The 17,900-nt window shown below is 59.4% G+C and overlaps 1 protein-coding gene and 1 long non-coding RNA gene across 3 annotated transcripts in view; one reads left to right on the top strand and one right to left on the bottom strand.

Moving 5' to 3' along the window:
• Positions 1-17,900, bottom strand: part of CARM1 (coactivator associated arginine methyltransferase 1) — a 41,044-nt gene that overhangs the window by 20,039 nt on the left and 3,105 nt on the right. The gene's annotated exons all lie outside the window — the stretch shown is intronic.
• Positions 11,162-15,209, top strand: LOC113918348. Its single transcript, XR_003518528.2, has 3 exons — positions 11,162-11,331; positions 13,147-13,262; positions 14,829-15,209. It is a non-coding gene; the product is annotated as an uncharacterized LOC113918348 (long non-coding RNA).

The following is a 17,900-nucleotide window of genomic DNA, read 5'->3' as shown; positions in this document are numbered from 1 at the left end:
GCCCCTTGTGAGAGTCACGGCTGTGCCACCCCACAGACCAGTCCCTGGCACACGGGAAGGGCTCAGTAAATATTTGACAAATTAAAAAAAAAAAAAGCTGGACCATATTCTTCCACGTATTTAAAAGACGCAGAAATCCAAGCTCTTGTAAGGCCCTGCGTGACCCATTCCCCTCATTCATCAGCCCTCCAGCCCCGCAGTGGGCCAGCTCCCGGCCTTGGCACAAGCCTCTTCCCCTTTGCCCACTCTGCCCTCTCACGAGGATGGGCCCTCCGGACAGGGGTGGGGTGGTGCTCTGTCTATCCCTCCCAGGGGACAGCCCACACGGGGCTCTGGCTCACTCACTGCCCAGGGTCCCCCAGGCCCGGATGCAGCAGAGCCAGGATGCACACCCTGTCTGCTGGCCGGCTCCCTGGGACGGGAGGGAGGGGTGTCCTGGGAGAGAGCTTCCCCCCCCCCAGGAAAGAGGTCTAGGGCCTGGACCCCACAGGGCCTGGACCCAGCGGTGGCGATTAGTGGTGGCGATTAGGTACCCATTCCCCCACCCCTTCTCTCTCTCCTCTCTCTCTCTCTCTCTCTCTCTCTCTCTCTCTCTCTCTCACACACACACACACACACACACACACACACACACACACACACACACACGAGTGCCTCTGTCTGCCAGGAAACCTTCTGGTAGACTCAAAGGCTGGCACTTTCCTCTCTGGTCCCCCCTTTATCCAGCCATCACTGGGTAAGCCATGGAAGAAGCAGGAGCGACTCTGTGCCCAGCCTCCAGAAACCCACCGAGAAAACCGACCCCCTGTCACACTGGCAGCGTACCGAGGGGCTGGGCGCATGGGGCCCAGAGAGGCGGGGGACAGGAAGCAGGAGAGGGCTTCTCAGGCGGCCGTGATGATTTGGGGGGGGTGACCACAGGGAGGGCTGGGGGCCCGGAGGCTGCGCTGGGTTCCTGCCAATCAGGGTCAGCGGAGCTGGGGTTTCTTCCCCACAGTAATATGATCAGGCGACAGAGCTGGGAAGGGGCCCCCTCCCCAGGCTGTCTTCTCTGGAGAGGCCCTCCCAAGGCAGGGTGTGAACGGAGGAGTGCGCGGGAAACACCCCGGACTTGGTATTCATCATGCCACAGACGCGTCCGGCCTGCTCTTGGCTCCCCACCTGCTCCGCTGCAGGGTGTCCAGCTGAGGCTCCGAAGCCCGGGGACTGGGGGCCACAACACCCAGGGACAAACACAGGGCCAGCACGCTCAGGGTACGCCGGTGGGAATCCTGGCGTAGGAGAACCTGCCCGCACCCTGCTCCCCAGGAAGGCAGGCCCCTACATCTCCGTGTTCCCCCACGGAGCCAGGCCCAGCACCCACCCACCCAGCCCTTGCTTAGACGGGGATAGGGCCGGCATGCCCCACTGTACCAACACTTTCCAGGCGCCACGCTCGGTTCCTGTGCTTTACGCAGACCCCTCAGAGCACCTCTGTGCCCGCTGTTCCACTTATCCCTGAGGAAGCTGGGCTCGGACAGGTGAAGGACCTCACTCAAGGTCACACAGCAAGCGCATGGCCGAGCCGATGGGCACCAGGGTCTGCGCTCCTAACCAAGGCGCTGTACGACATCCCTGTGCTTCCTAGAGTAGGTGTTGGCCAACCTTCCCCATAAAGGAGCAGGGAGTAAATATTTTGGGCTGGGCAGGCCGTAGAGTCTCTGCTACTAGGACTCACCTCGGCCACAGAGCATATGCAGGCGAGTGCGGCCGTGTGCTGCTAAAACTTTCTGACAAATCGGCAGTGCGTCTGGAACCACAGGTGCAGAGAGGCTGGGTGCTGAGCCCCCTTTCCACCCGCTTCCTTGCTGGCTCACTGGACATCGAGAAGTGGAGACACCCTCCCCATCCCAGAGGGGGTGAGGATAGCCGGGTAGCCGGTGATGAGGACCCCCAAGTAACGGGCACTGCTACCAGGGGAACAGGGGCCCCAAGGGAGCCTAGAGATGGCACCTGACTGCAGCTGGGATAGGTAGTGAGAATGAATTCTCCAGCAAGAGGAAAAAGGGCACATGGGAAGGCAGGGAGAAAAGAAGGCTGTGACACTGTAATTTATACTGAACAGATACCTGGCACAGAGCTCCTAAGACTCTGGGAGTGCCCGAGGTGATAAGAACAATAAAGGGGTCTTCTGTGAGTCAGTCAAAGCCCCTTTCGACCACTTGAGTTTATGTTAATGAGGTGACTCTCCGAAAGCCTCTAAGGATGGAGGCTGGTTGCCAGGGGGACCGACCAAGTAATTAGAGGGTTGGAACTTTCAGTCCCCCTCCTAGGCCTCCAATGGCCAAGGACTTAATCAATCATTCCTGTGTATAAAGTCTCCATAAAAATAAAACCCAAAGGACAAGGCTCAGAAAGCTTCCCGGCTGGTGAGCACGAGGAGGTGCTGGGAGCGGGGCACCCCTTCCCCACCCCCTGCCCTACGCCTCTTTTCCCTCTGGCTGCCCCTGAGTTCTATCCTTTCTACTTTAACCACCGAACTAGGAAGTAAATGGTTTCCTTGAGCTCTGAGCGCCACTCCAGCAAATTCACTGAGCCTGAGAAGGGGGCCCTGGGAACCTCAGATCTAGAGCCGGGGGCAAGAAGCACAGGGGACATCCTGGACTCATGACTGGCGGTGGGGGTGGAGGGCGACAGTCTGGTGGGACCGAGCCCTTATCCTGGGGGGTCTGACACTATTTCCAGGCGGGCGGGCAGTGTGGGAACGGAGGTGACTGTAGGTCACGCAGCTGGTGTGGGGAGGCCCCCACCCACACACTCAGTGATCGGAAGTGTGCAGTATCAGTACTCAGAACGGGGGAGACACCCAAGAGGCATGCTTCTCCTCAAAGGGGCCCAGTCAGGAGAAGGAGGGGACCAGGGCAGTGTGGCTGTGGCCGGGGAGGTTGATGGGCTAGACTCCCAAGCCGGATGGGCAGATCTGGGTCTCGAGAGGCTGGGGAGTCCGGCCGCTCCCACAGCCGCGGGCAGCACCTGGAGGGACCGAGTGCTGAGACGGCCTTGGGGACAGGGCTGGAGGAGCTGCAGGCCGGGCAGGAGATGAGGGAAGCTGGGAAGCCTGCTCCCCACCCATCCAGAACCAACCCCCTGCTCACCACCTCAGCCTGGGCCGACCCCAAGGCCTGGCACCCAGAAGGGCCTCAAAAGAGCTGACTGATTCAGGGAGCGGCAGACAGGGAGGCCTGTCTCAGGGGAACTAACTGGGACTCCGTCACCTCCCGGTCACAGTGTCTAACGCGGCCAATCTGTGGCAGCCATTCCCCTGCTTAGACCTCTCCATGGTTTCCCCAGAGCCTTCTAGAACAAGTACAAACTCCTCACGGGGCTCACGAGCCCCTCCTCCACATCCCCAGTCATGCCATGCTGGCCTTCGCCACCCCCAGACCACGGGCAGGACTTCTCTCTGGCCTCCATGGCTCCTGAGATCCACAACGCCCTACCCCTCTTCTCCTGTGTCGCTGTTACCTCCTCCTTGAGGTCCTCCAGCACTTCCTGGACCAGTCCCCCGTCACACAGAAACTCCTTATTTAACACCCCCTTGCTCCCCAACTGACGACCCAGAGAAGCACAGACCCAGGGCTCCACACGTGGCTGGCACAGCGCCCCAACCCGGGAGGCACTTGGGGGATGCCCACCTGTGTGGTGGCCCTGGGGCATGGGGTCCGGGGAGGCCAGGCCCCTTCCCTAAGTGCTGCGGGTCCAGGTGCCTAGGCCCTGACGGCACACGTGGCCTCAGGAAGGTCACCTAACCACCTGAAGATGTTGGGCACTGGGCACCCACACGGTGACCTTCCTGCGCTCACTGCCCTCCTCCCTCCGGAACGAGCAGCAATGGGGCACGCAGAGGGTCACTGGGTCCTTCGGGCTGGTCAGACCTGGGCCAGAAGGACCCAGTGGGACAAGGACAAAGGCCTGGAGTTACACTCTCCCCCCCCCCCCCCCCCCCCCCCCCGTGGAACCTTCCATCCTCATGCGAGACGAGGGAGGCTGTGGAATGGAGAACAGAGGCAGAGAATGAGACAGGTAAGCCGTCACCAGCTCGGGGGGCAATGGGCCACACTCCAAGTCCCTGCCTCTTGGGGAAACTCTCACAGCCACCAACCGAGGACTGATTAAAGCTATGTATCTTGGCAGACTTGGAGCGTAGGGGGTGGGGGTGGGGAGAACGGCTTGTCCAAATGTGAGGTCTTTTACTAAATCACCTCCTGCCGCCAAACCCAACCCAGGCTGTGCACCTTCCAGAGGAAAATATTCCACCGTAAAGGAAGGTAGATGAAAAGGGGGACGAGGCACAGAGAAGTCAGGTGCTTTCCTCAGCCTACCCAGTGGCAAGCCTCTGCTCGGGGCCTCGGGGCCATCGGCTCAGTGGGCAGCCCTTGGCCACAGCCGGCTCCATGCGGAGTGCAGCCCAGGGGCCCCAGGCTTCCAGCACTCACAGGTGCCGGTGGGAGGCAGGAGAAGGCAGGGTAAGAGCGACTAGAAGGAACTCGGGGAGGGGGGCTCTGCTACCCATGGAGGCGGGGTGCAGATTACAGCCTGCCGCGGGGTGGCGACATCCCAGCCGAGTCAGGCTCCGGGTGATGCAGGGCTTACCTTCCTGGAAGAGCCTCCCGTCTCCCAGAGGCACCGGTACCTGGTGGCAGGGACCGAGTCTCCAAACTGGGCACCAGAAGCTTCCCCCCCCTGCCCCGTCCCCGTGGCCGGGAGAGGAAGGAGGTCACTCTTGGCTCACCCCGGAGGGAAGGCCAACAAGGGCAGTGATGAAAACGATGGGCATCTGCTGAGCACTGGGTGTTATACGTGACAAATGAATCGTTGAACACTACATCAAAAACTCATGATGGGGGGGTGGGGGGGTGGGTTAGCCCAGTGACGGGTATTAAGGAGGGCACGTATTGCATGGAGCACTGGGTGTTAAACGCAAACAATGAATCGTGGATCACTACATCAAAAACTAATGCTGTATTGTAGGGTGACTAACAGAACATAATAAAATAATTTAAAAAAAAATTAACGATGGGGGCACCTGGGTGGCTCAGATGGTTAAGTGTCTGCCTTCAGCTCAGGTCATGATCCCAGGGTCCTGGGATCGAGTCCCGCATCGGGTTCCCTGCTCCACGGGAAGCCTGCTTCTCCCTCTGCCTCTGCCTCTCTCTCTCTCTGACTCTCGTGAATAAATTAAAAAAAAAAAAACATTTAAAAAAAAAAGCTAACGATGTACTATACGTTGGCTAATTGAACATCATAAAAATAAATAAATAAAAATAAAATGATGGGGATCAAGGAAGACCAGGGTTCAGGGCCAAACTTGCTATTCTTCAGCTGTGTGACTGTGGCCCGTCGTTCCCTCATCTATCAAATGATAACAACACAGCCCCCGGGGGTGAGAGGACATGACCCACGCGGAAGCCTGACAGGTGCCCCACCACCTGCCTTCACCCTTGACCTCAGGAAGCCTCATCTGGGGAGAACAAGAGCATAAGGACCCCTCCTTGCCCCCCAGGTTCCGTGAGAAGATGGGGGGCAGTACGTGCACCAACTACTCACTTCACCCTTCAGCAGATTGGCACCAGTCTCAGAAGAGAACTCAACCCCAGGAAGCCTAAGCCAGCCTGGCCTCCCTCTCAGCCAAGTAACCTAAGCCCGCTCCTCCTGGGAGACGCTCCACGCAGCTGCCCGGCCCCAGGGTGTCTGAGGACCAGGAGGTCACCCTGGGCTCCTCTGTCTGGCCTGGCCTGGCCCTGGGGCCGGGGGGGGGGGGGGGGGGGGGAGATGGACTCCCAGCCCTCCCCGCGGGTGGCCCTGGTCTGCACATCTCTCCCCAGGGCATCTGTCAGCACCTCCCCACCCAGAACTCCGACCGCACCCCCGCCCAGCCCTTCGGGGGCCTTATCCCAGAATTCCACCTGCCAGTATCTGCGAAGATACACCCAGACCCGGACTGTCCAAAGCAGCTGAAAAGCAAAGCGCCCAGTGAACGGGAGAAGGAAGGTGCAGCCGGCAGCAAGCCGGCAGGCGCTGGGAGGGCCGGTGAATGTCCAGGCGCCACAGGTAGAAAACTGGGCTTTTCTGGAAAGAAACACTGACAGAACGGCTTCAGGGCCCGCCTCAGGGAGGCAGGCGGACTTGGCGCCATGCACCCTTCCTCTCCCGCTGTTGAACCGGGCAGAACTTCCGGCGCAGCGGGCAGGAAAACCCAGGCGGGCAGGTCACACGGGGAGGTGACGGGTGATGTGGGGGGCCAGGACCCGGAGGGAGGAAGAGAAGGACTCTTCAGGTTCCACCCTCCTGAGCGGTTTGAGTCTCTACCCTGCACACAAGAGATAACCGGACAAACGGCAATCGTGACGGCCGGGGAGGCCTGGCGCCCACTCAAGTCGTCCGGGGCGTCCCCGGAGTGAGCAGGTGTGACCATGTACCTCCCTCAACTTGCTGGAGGGCCAGGGGGGCGGGAAAGGGCCTGTGACCAGAGGGTCCTTCTAAGGCAGGCGGATGGATGGCCTGGGCTTCTCAGCAATGGCTCTCGGCCGGAGCACACCCGCACCCGCACCCACACCCGCAGCGCTCGTAGGGTGATGGAGGAGGGGCAGCGACCCCAGCGGGACTCGGGTCTAAGCCAGGGGCAGCACGGCCTGCATTCCAGGAGCTGTCACCAGGGGAAGCTCTTCTCCCCGCCTCAGGAAGGCCACAAGGTGAGGCACACCTCCCAGAACTCCAGCTCACATCGGGCCCAGGTTTGAATCTGGGCTCTTATCACCTGGAGCCTCACACACCCCCCACCCCCAGGCCTCACCTTTCGTGTCGAGAAAGCTAAATGAACGCACTGGTCACTACTGTCCTAAGGACTAACACCCCCTTGTATCCAGGCCAAGACCCAGAGGGACACAGTAGGTATTACTGGAACAAAACACCCACCCTGGCTGCCACGCCCCCAAGGCATTCTGGCCCAAGGCAGAGAGTGGAGGCCCAGAGAGAATTCTGGCCTTACTCCACCCCCAGCCCCCATCCGGCCACTGGACCAGCTCGACTAAGCGCTCCTCGGGGACATGGGAGCGGCCATCTGGCCGAGGTAGAGCGCGTGGCCAGCTTCACACGGTGCCTGGGAATGTCTTCGGTTTACGCCCCCCACAAGCTCCAGGACGGGTCTAAATTTAGGCCACTCACCAGGGCCCCTTCTAAAGGAGCACCAAGGGGGCGCCTGGGTGGCTCAGTCGTTAAGCGTCTGCCTTGGGCTCAGGTCATGTCCTGGGATGGAGCCCTGCATCGGGCTCCCTGCTCAGCAGGAAGCCTGCTTCTCCCTCTCCCACTCCCCCTGCTTGTGTTCCCTCTCTTGCTATGTCTCTCTGTCAAATAAATAAAATCTTAAAATAAAAAAATAAAAAATAAATAAACACCAAGTGGATGGAACACACCTCCTTCCACATTACCTCCCCGGGAGGAGACGAGATAGGGGCCCCTATTTCTATCGGCAGCGGTTTTTTTCCTAAGGTAGGGATGGGATCGCACGGTGTGTTCATTCCTTTGAGAATAGTCACAACTCAACAGCAAGCCACCTCTGTGGGCACAAAGAGGCTCATATTGGGTGGCGGGGTGGGCAATGTACAGGGTAGCTTGAAAAATCCAAAAGATAGGTCTACTTCAGGAGGGACCCTGAGAATACAAGTCTGAGGAGGAAACTTCCCGAACTCCCCAGCAACAGGGTGACAGGACACCGGGGAGGTGCACAGGTAGTGGGGAGGATGGAAGAGAGGCAGCCATCTGGGGGGCAGGGATGCTCCCCCCCCAGTTTCCTGCTGGCATAAGGGGAAGCAAGCCCCCCCCCCGCCCCGTGGCCCCTGGCACCACTTGGGCCACAGGCCTCCCCGGCTGCTGCTGGGTCTGACCTAGAGCTGCCCGTCATGGCAGCACCCCAGTAAACGAGCCACCCCTCACAGCCCCTGGCTGACTCCGGGCTGGAGAAGGGTCCTGCGCTAGCGACACCAAACCTCCCTGACCAGCGACAGCTCCGTTGAGGTCAGAGCCCTGCAAGGGGGCTCCCCTCAAAGGGCTCACCCATGGCTGGGTGGGGTGGAGGCCAGCACCACCTCCAGACCCTGCAGGATTGGTCTCGAGGAACCTGAAGAGGAGCCGAATTGTGGGGTGTGCTGAAGGGCAACCCTGAGAAAAGAAGGAGCAGACAAAGAAAGAGCTTGGCTTTTCTGAAAAGAGTACTAGGGGCACCGACTGGGCGGGAGCTATTACATGCAAATGTCTCCCCCATCCATGCTAATCAGCTGCGCAGCCCCGGGCTTTGTGAGCTACAAAAGGGACAGCAGATGTGAGCCAGGGTTCCCTGGCCCCTGAAAGCATGGGCTTAGCGGGTGATTATGGGGGGGGGGGCGGAGCAACAAAACCAGCAGCCCCAGCCCCTGGGTTCCTCCGGCCAGGACCTCGAAGCCGTGATGCACCCACTACCGGGCAAACACCTAAAGACACGGGGTGCCTCAGTTACTGCTCCCGACCACCTTCCTTTCAAGGGAGGAAACCGAGGCACAGAGATAACATGCTCAGGGCAGCTTAGCCTGGGGACCCGGCATCTTGTGAAAGAGCCAAGCCCCATCCCAGCATCCACTGGGAAGGATGTGGGCTCTGGGCCCTGGCAGAACCTGGCCTGGCTGGTTGACGACAGGGGCCATCCCTGAGCCACCACCACAGCGAAGGTGATGGAGCTCGCCTCCTAGGGCTGTGAGGGGTCACTAAGGGTCTGCACCCGCCGTGACACCAGGAGCTGGGCGGGCAGTGCTCACGGGGGACCGCGGTGGGCAGGGGAGGCCCTTGGCAGAGGGGACACACGGGGAGGCCTGGAAGGCAGGGCTGGAACGAGGCATGTCAAGGGGCAGCAGGAGGACCCCGGACTGTGGGGGAGCCCGACGCTCAAAGCGGTGAGTACATGGCACCTCCTGGCCCCTGTCAGAGCCGGGGCCAGTGTGCTCAGCCTGAGCAGCTGAGGAGCACGAATGTGGTTCCTGGGGGTTCTGCCCTGGGGCCAACGGAGGGGCCTCAACCCACAGACGGGATGGCTTCCAGAAAGGCCCACCAGGAAGAGGCAGGGGGATGGGGCAGGGGCAGCCTCAGCAGAGAATGATGGGCAGCCTAGGAGGCCGCCACAGGCCCAGCTTGAAAGAGAAGTTTGCCCACCGCGCAGAGGTGAGCCGGGTTGTCCTGGGGCCGCGCCGCTGCTTGGAGGGCCTCCACCAGGCCCCTGGGACGCAGGAAGCCCCTACGGCACCGCCTGGCTCAGAATTAGGAGGGCCCTGTGTACCTGCCCCTGCCCTCAGGCTGCCTCACCGAATGTGACTCCAGATGAAACATGGGCGAGAGGGGACAGAGGCTGCCTCACCCCAGGATGGAATCAGCAAAGTGACAGGAATGAGGAAAGACTGGCTCTGGGCCCCAGAAGAGTCCTCCGGGGCCACTTCTCCGACACAGGACAAGGACCAGAGAGGGCAGGTGGGTGCCCCTCCACACAGTGCACAGTCTCCTTTAGGGTGCGGATGCCCCCACCCCGGCGCCTGAAAGGTCGCACGGCTAAGCGGAGGGGCTGGAGCCAAACTGGGGCTGGCATCCCAGTGGCTACCTGCCCCCGCCTCCGTTTCCTCGTTTACAAACCAGTGGGAGGGGCTGGGGCTACTGTGGCTCCCCGCAGGGTGTGCGTGGCTGGGGGAGCAGGGAACAGGCTGGCTCCCCCCGCACTCACACCTCTGCCCAGCACCCTTGTGCCAATGCACACGGCAGCCAGCCGGCCCTTCGGGGCTGCTCTCATGGTGAGGCAGATCGATGACCGTAAAGGGCCTGGCACGGTGCCTGCCTGGCACATGCTCGTGCCCGAGCGCAGTAAACATCAGCTACAGTGGGCCTCGGAAGCGCTGATAAGCAGGGCATGGGGGGGGTCAGGGCCAGGCATCCCGTTGGTGTCCCCCCACCCGGGGGGGGGTCCCGTCCAACACTGGGGACTCCACCCTCTGGTCACACAGGGCCCTCGGAACAGAGCCAGGTTCTGCGGAGGGCCCCTGCAGGGCACACAGCAAGTCTGGAAACTCTAGGCAGCCTTCGCCTTCCCCCTCAGCTCGAGGAAGAATGCGGCCAATTTTCTGGAATGTCCCTCTCAGGTCTGCAAGAGGCCCCCCAATCTGTCTGTGATTACTTATTCACATGCCCCCCGGAGGGGATCACGAGCGCTCCCCTTTCACTGATCTGCCAGGCCCCCCCAACTGTCCCCACCTGGAATGCCACCCGTGCCCGTGTCATCAGGTGGGTTTCCGTACACGAAACCACTCCACTCTGACGTGTGTAACACATCCAGCGAAGAGGAACCCCAACCACGGAACACAATTAGTGGGGAAGCAAATCCGCCAACAATCTTAAAGAAAAACAGCCCAGACCCGCTCTCGCCAAAGCTGTGGGTGATGAATTGCTTGAAAGAGACACACAAAAAGAGGGAATAAAAGGGGGTTCCCCCTCTCTGTGCAAGGAGTGGGGGCGGGGAGGAGACAGAGCCCCCTCCCGCAAACCAGTCTGGACCTGTTTCCAAGAACGCCCCGCCTGACAGAACAAAAAGCACCCAGAGGCTGGGGGACACGTTCTAGATCTGGCCTTGGGCGGCGGCTTCACGAGGCGCACAACTGTCAAAAGCACCAAACAGAACCGCCTGAGGCTTGGGCATCGGTGCGTGTTGATTAAACAACAATTAAAATAAGTCATCAAGAGAGTATCACGAGGCCACGGTTTCCAGATCCAACTCCCACAGGCCCGGGGGAAGCCTGGTCTCACTTTCCTTCCTAGAACTGGTTTTCGGGGAAACAAAGGGAGTGGGGGCAGGGAAAGTCGGGAACTCCAGATTCTTCATCCAAAAGTCAAGGCAGGTGCTGTGGTCTCTCTGGGCGGGGGAGAAGGGGCCTGCGACCCTGAATCCTGAAGCCTCCCAAGCGAGTCCCTGAAGTGAGAAAGTGGGAGGGTGGACGGGCAGGGGTTCCCTCCTGAGTCACCAGGGGACCAGGCGGGGCGCCACCACGGCCCCTCCCAGCCCTCGAACTCTCAGGGCTTTCCGGTCGTCAGGCGTCTGGCGGCCCACACCTGGGACACATCTTCCCTTGCAGACAACTCAGCAGGTTTAGACCAGTGACCTATTACGCTGTGTGTTATTACCCCCGCTGTGTGCTGGGCTACCACCACCCTCAAGCTGCCCTCTAGCCTCCCGGAGGAACCGGAAGAGGTGCTGCGATCGCCCGGCCGGAGTCACAAGGTCACATCAAGGTGAGGCTCCACCGCCTATACAAATCACGACCTCCAGCGGCTTCTGACCCAGAGAGGCTGCCGCAGTCCCGGAGGGGGAAGGGAGAACATTCATTCCAGCCAGGGGGACGCAGAGAGACGGGCACCCGGGAGAGCAGGACTGACCCCAGCCCCCCCACCAGAGCCACTGCCCCCTTGTCCCCAGGAGTTCCTTCCTTTCCACCCCAACCCTCTCTGCCCAGGCGCCCCCGCCCCGTCCCCAGGCTCAGCTCCTCGGCTGCCAGGCTCTGCAGGCTGGTCCTGGGCCACGTCCCCCTCAGCGGGGAGATGGGGTTCTTCGTCTACTTTCTCTCCGCTCCCCCGGACTGGGAGTACGCGGGCTGGAGATCGTGTCCGGCTTGTGCAGAGCTATGTCTCCAGTTCAGGCACACCTGCCACCAGCTAAGGCCCTCAGTGAAGCCTCCCCACCGACAAGGAGGCTTGAATGCAGGAGACATTCGCCAGGGACCACCCTGCAGGGCAAGGACCGGGGACCGAGCTGGGCTGGGGCCCCGTCCACGGCCACAGGTGTCACTTCCCTCCCCAACACTCTTGGAATAAACACCACCGACCCCCTAGTGAGGCCTCCCCTCCCCGCTGCGCATCCAGCTCCAGCCACACCTGCGGCTGGCTGCCCTCGCCGGGCCCACGCGCTCACTCCCACCTGCCAGGCATGATTTTAAACACTTCCATTAACGAGCAACAACCTGCACAACACCCCTCCGAGGGAGGTGCCATCAAGAAGCCCACTTTACAGTGGAGGAAACAGAGGCTCAGAGAGGTCACGCCAAGGTGCGGAGCCAGGCCTGGGCCCCACCTGCTCTTCTCCCACAAGCTCTGGCGCCCAACCGGAGCAGGGCCCCCCAGCCCCACCCCCTCGCCCTCCCCAGCATTTTCAAGCCTCTGCCCCGTTCACTTTCTTCCGGAGGACACTGAGGGCTAAGTACAACGTGTTTAGGTGACTGCTGACTTAGCGCCTGTCACACAACCCCCCAGATCGGCAACTGTGGGAGCATGTGCTTGGCTTGGGGCGTCACCGTATCCCCAGCTCCTAAAACAGTAACTGCCACACAGCAGACGCTCAGTCCATTTTTGCTAGCTGTTTAAAGGCAGACGAAAGGTAACCTACCACAATAAAAAGACAGCAAGTCCCCCGCCCAGTACACGCTTGTGGCTGGCTGGATGGAAGGTCAGGTCTCTCCATCTTCAAAGAACCGTGGGTAGGCCCTGGGGGCCTGGGCAAGGTGGGCCCTCCCTCCTCTCTCCTGGAGACTCCACCACCCCGCCCCCCACCACCTGCCATCCGGCTGGGTCCCCTCCCCCAGCCCTCCAAGGGGCTGCCCCTCCTGATCAGAGATCCAGTGACCTCCCCTTGGCTCTCATGCACTCTGACACACATCGCCGACCTCTCAGGGCTGCCTGATCGGAGCCGCACCCCGGCCCAATGGGCCCAGGGCCCCCACCTCTCCCACCCCCATTCCTCAGAAGCCAGAGGCATCCACTTCACTTCCCAATCCAGGGCTATCCTCCAGTGACGCTCCGCCTTTCTCAAGTCAGAAATCCCTCGGGGGCAATCAAAAGCGGGGAGCCTTTCCCCAGAAACACGCACAGAAAACCAACAGCAATGCTATGGCCGTGGTCCATCGGGTAGACACACAACGAAGAAGCTGAGGTGTGTTCCCTCCAGAGCGGTGCCACTGTCACCCCTTTTCTCCTTTTTCTCAAGGAGGCTGGACCAAGGTCACAAGCAGTGACTCTTGTCCCTCTAGCCTTCTGCAAAACTGCGTGCAATTTCAGGGCCTCATGGGACCTCTGGGGACCCTCGAGGACTTCGGATGAAGAGACCTGTCTCAGAGCTGCCTGAAGCCCCTCCCAGCCTCCACCCTCCACAGGGCGCAGCAAGTCTGTCCCAGGTCTGGAACCTCCATTCCACTCTGTCCGGGAAGGGAATGTCCCATTTGTCCTGGCAAATTCACCCCCTCTGCAGGTGGTGAGATCCCGGGCATCGAGCAGGTGGGCTCCCCAGGGAAGGAAAGGCACCTGCCGGGGAAGTTTCCCAAGCCTCTCTCATTCTGCTAAATCTGACCTGGTCAGAGGCCTTGTACCTCAGTTCCCGCCATTTTCCTTCTGCCCAAAGGCCCTGCCCACCCACCGCGTCCAGATCCCCACACGTGACGTGGCGTGTGCTTGCCAGGTGCGGCTCATGGCGCTGGCCACTTTGCACCTGTGATCTTAGACACAGGCCCCCACAACCCCAAAAGGTGTGAACAGTCATACTAAACTGGATGCACAGAGATTGTAAAGAGCCCCATGTGGAAGTTCAGGTGGGATTTTGCCAACCTAAGAGTTTGGGTCAGGTTAGGTTTTGCTGTCAAAGGAGCAGCAAGCTAGGCTTTCAGAACTTCTGCTTTTCCAAATGGCCAAGGAGGGGCTTTGAGCAGGTAGAGAGGAGGAAGGGGGGCTGGGAGGTGGGCAGCGGGCGGGACCTGGGACTGGAAGCCAGATCAGCTTAGGACTCGAGGTAACAGCCCCCCATCTCCATGGGGCTCCAACTCAGATGCCCAGAGGAAGGGGCCAGGGGCCGAAGGAGGGTGCCAGCTACGGGTGAGGGACATTTTCCCACACCCGAGGGCAGCCTGGGTTCACAGAAACGCGTCTCTATTTTAAGAAACAAACCACTGCAAGTGGAAGGACAAATGGCTACTGGCACGAAGCCTCTGTGCTGGGACAGTGACAAGCAGGAAGGGGGGAAGGGGACTTAGGGCAAATTGGGGCAGCATGCCCCTTCCAAAGGTGGCACTGCTATCCAGCTCCGCTTCAGGGCACGTAGGCCCAGGTCCACCAGCCCTTCCGAGGTTTCACAAGTACAAAGTCAGATTTTGATGTGAAATCACACAATTTAAAAAATTGCGGGGGTCTCCTTTTATTTTAACCACATAGGGGGAAGCAAACCTGAGAGCAGGTCATTCACAACCTCTGGCCGTCGGTCATGGCCTTTGCCCTGGGCAGAGTTTACCTTCTGTTCCATAACACAACTTCTGGGCCTCTGACACACTTCTGGGGCAGGCTAAGGTGAAACTATTTGGTTACATTCCTGTTGCATTCTCTAGTCTGGAAGCTTCCACAGGCCCCTCTCTCCCTGCTCCCATACACTGCAACCTGCTGCCACAGTAGTCTTCAGAAATAACGTTTTATCATGTAGGCCCCTCCAGGGAAAATGGTGGGCAGCTCCTGATCATATATAGAAAAGGCCCTGTCGTTTGTAAAACATCACTTGGACCTAACCCTGCTACCCCCCCGTTGGTTCCTCCATTCTTCAGAGAGACCCCTTTGCCCCACACCAGGCTGCTGCCCCCCACCACCACTTGAGCCCTCCATAAACCAGGAATACCTTTCCCAACTCTGGCTACGTCCACATCCTACCTACTGTGTGGCCAAGGTGACTGACCGTCTCCCAGTGTCTGTCCTCTCTCCTACAGAAAGAGAAGCCCTGAAATTAGCTGAGCTGAGCTCAGCTGACCGCTCAGACTACAGACTACATTTCCCAGCCTCCCTTGCAGCTAGTGGTGGCTCCGCGACTGCCCATTCTAGCCAATGGGATGAAAGCAGAAGCGCCCAGAGCCAGCCTCTGCGAACTTTCCTTAACAAGACACCTGGCCCATGCCTTTGGCACCTTTGTCCCTTCCTTCATTCCGCTGTCTGGACACCAGGGTAATAGCTGGACTCCAGCTGCCATGCTGATCCACGAGGACAGGACCTCACCCTAGAAATGGTGGGGCGGGGCGGTGAGCTGGAAGGACCTGGGCCCAAGGAATTCCGGAAGCAAAGCCTCCCCACCAGCCCTGATCTGCCACCCTCCAGACTTTAGCGTGAGCACAATAAATAAAACGTCCTGTTGTTTAAGGCACTGCCACTCTGGATCTCTGTTATGCATGAGTAAATGGAATCCTGACCACCTTTTTTTCACTGAACCATTCTGCAGTAAAACAATGAGCAGGTCCAATAGCCATGACCTTGAAAACCAGCTCCCCTGCCGGCCTTAGCCGTGTCACCTGGTCAAGCCCTTTCACCTGTTTTTCCACCAATAATATGCGAGCAGTGTCCCTGACCTCCTAGGACTATTCTAAGCAATAACACATGGCAACGGCCACACCTGTCAGGCTAACTGGCCCACAGAGTCCAGAAAGTGTACTCTATCTGGCCTGAGTGATCAGGACACTTCACAATCAAAACAAACAGATGTACACAAAGAAAGGCTTTTCAGCTTCTCTTAAAAGCTGTGGCAGATCTGGTGAGCCAGACTGGGGCCAAGCTCCCACCGTATCCCCCTCTCCTCCTGCCTGCTTCGTTCATTTATCCCAGGGTTCCACAAGCTTTTTCTGTCAAGGGCCAGCAAAGTCAACATTTTAGGTTTTGCAAGACATAAGAGTGTCATTAAATATTCTTACTTCAGTTGTTGGGGGTTTTTTAATAGATCCTTCAGAAACATACAAAGCTCCCTTTCGTGGTTTAAACAGAGGCCACAGGCCTGCTCTGGCTCACAGACCATCGTCTGCCCATAGACCCTAATTTATGCTCTTATCCTCTCCCCAGCTGCCCCCAAGGTCAAACATTTGAGTCTGTCCACACAGGTTCACACAGAGCCCGGTACCCAGTAAACGCTCAATACGATGACAGCACGCAGGAGCATCTTACAGGCACCACTGGAATGGGAGTGCCCCTCCGGTGTTACCAACTTCCTGGGGTGTCACCCCAGCTTGACACTGAAGGTCCTAGAGCCTGGGCACAGGACAAACTCTTCTGTTCCCCCCCGCCCCCAGCTGCTAGGGGGCTGCCATATGACTGTGACTGGAGGAAGTCACAAGTGCTCCCGGGTCTGTGGCAGCAGGCCATTCTTCACCTTGTTTTTACAAGGGGTTTTTTCCTCTGGGGTTTCCACACCCTGGCATGCCCCCCATAAACTGAAATTGTAGCCCCTATCAGAACCAGTCTGGCTGTACATCGCTTCCTAGCCAAGGGGGCAGGGAGAGTCCACAGAACCAGGCAAACTGACTCGCACTGACCAAGAAAGAAAAGTGTCACAGTCATCTCCAGAAAGGACTCCGTGGGCCTGAGGAACTGAGAGTCTGTTCTGCTCTCTGCCTTGGCCGCCCCACAACGGGCTTCCCGAGAAGCTGCTTCCTTTCAAAGGGAGGGCTCCCTGCGTCCAAGAACTCCAGCGGCCTTGCCAAAGCTTCCTCAAGGCCCGGGACGTCTGCACCTCTGCCCAGGGAAAATGGCCTGGTTTTGGTAGCTGCCATTTAGCCACTGCCACGGACACAGGCCAGGGTGACTTCAAACAGTGAGGAGGGGTGGGGAGGGTTATCATTCACTGCAGGGTGACAGGGCCTTCTGCAGCTGTCATCCTTCTCACGTGGGAGGGTGTAGAAGTCAAGGAACAGGGTTGTGTGTCGGCTACCCACACCCATCTCCCCAGCCTCCCCCCCGCACCCCTGCCCGAGGTGGAAGTTGCGGCCGCGGGGTCCCTCTTCCATCTGCTGGGGGTGAGAGGCTGCAGCTGGACGGCCCGGCAGCATAAGGGGCTCCCTCCTAGAAAAGCCAGCTCTTCATCACTCCATACCAATACCCACGCCGTCGTCGATAACTTCTATAGAAATATGTACTGTTTACCACCAGACACCCCTGCTCCACACTCCCACGGTCCACTTCACCCAAATTTCTGGGCCCCAAGTGGTATCATTCCCGTTGCTGAGGGGGAAAGCGAGGCTGCGCACCAGCAGATGCAGCTGGAGGTGAGGAAACAGGCTCAGGGAAATGAAGTGGCTCATTCAAGGCCGCACAGCCGATGACCCACGCCGTTCAGAACCCTTGCCAGCACCCAAGCATACCTCAGGCTCACCTCCCACCTGAGCAGGGGGAGATTCGGGTCTTGGCCAACCTCCCTGTCCCTACCCACACACAGATTTGAATCCCGGGGGGTCTGGAATCACACGTAGCTCGCAGGACCCGGCTCACCAGAGACCGGTGAGCAGAACAGGGCTTCTGCCACCTTCTCATCTGGCCAAAGCAATCCGGTCCCAGAAGGGTCCAGACTGGAAAATGTGGAGGCCAGGGAAGGAAGCCTATCCCAAGACAAGGCCTAAAGCTCCTAGCAGGCCCCAAGTGCCCCTGATCCACCCAGCCGCCGCATCCCCGCACATCCTCACAGTGGCTAGACCATCTCTGACTTTCTCCAAGGGACTGCAGGCTAGCAGTCTACACCTGGCAGGCCAGGCCTACTCGCAGATCCAGGAGCAGGGTGCACCCCCACACCTCAGCCCTGGTACTCTACATTCCCCCGGGACACTTCAGAGCGACCCCTCCCTGTGCGCCCCACTCTCCATGCCTGCTCAGGAACCAGTGCTGCTTCACCCTGCACAATGACCCAGCCAAGTCTGAGGTCACCGCCAGGCCCAGCCTGTAATGGGAGCAGGTGCTACCACCAAAAAAGTATTAGTTTACTGAGCAAACACACGATATGCCACAAAGGCCTGCTATTACCCCCATTCTAC

This window comes from Zalophus californianus, chromosome 1, assembly GCF_009762305.2.
Source record: "Zalophus californianus isolate mZalCal1 chromosome 1, mZalCal1.pri.v2, whole genome shotgun sequence".
Classification (NCBI taxonomy): Eukaryota; Metazoa; Chordata; class Mammalia; order Carnivora; family Otariidae; genus Zalophus; species Zalophus californianus.
This window is presented reverse-complemented; position numbering and strand designations above follow the sequence as displayed.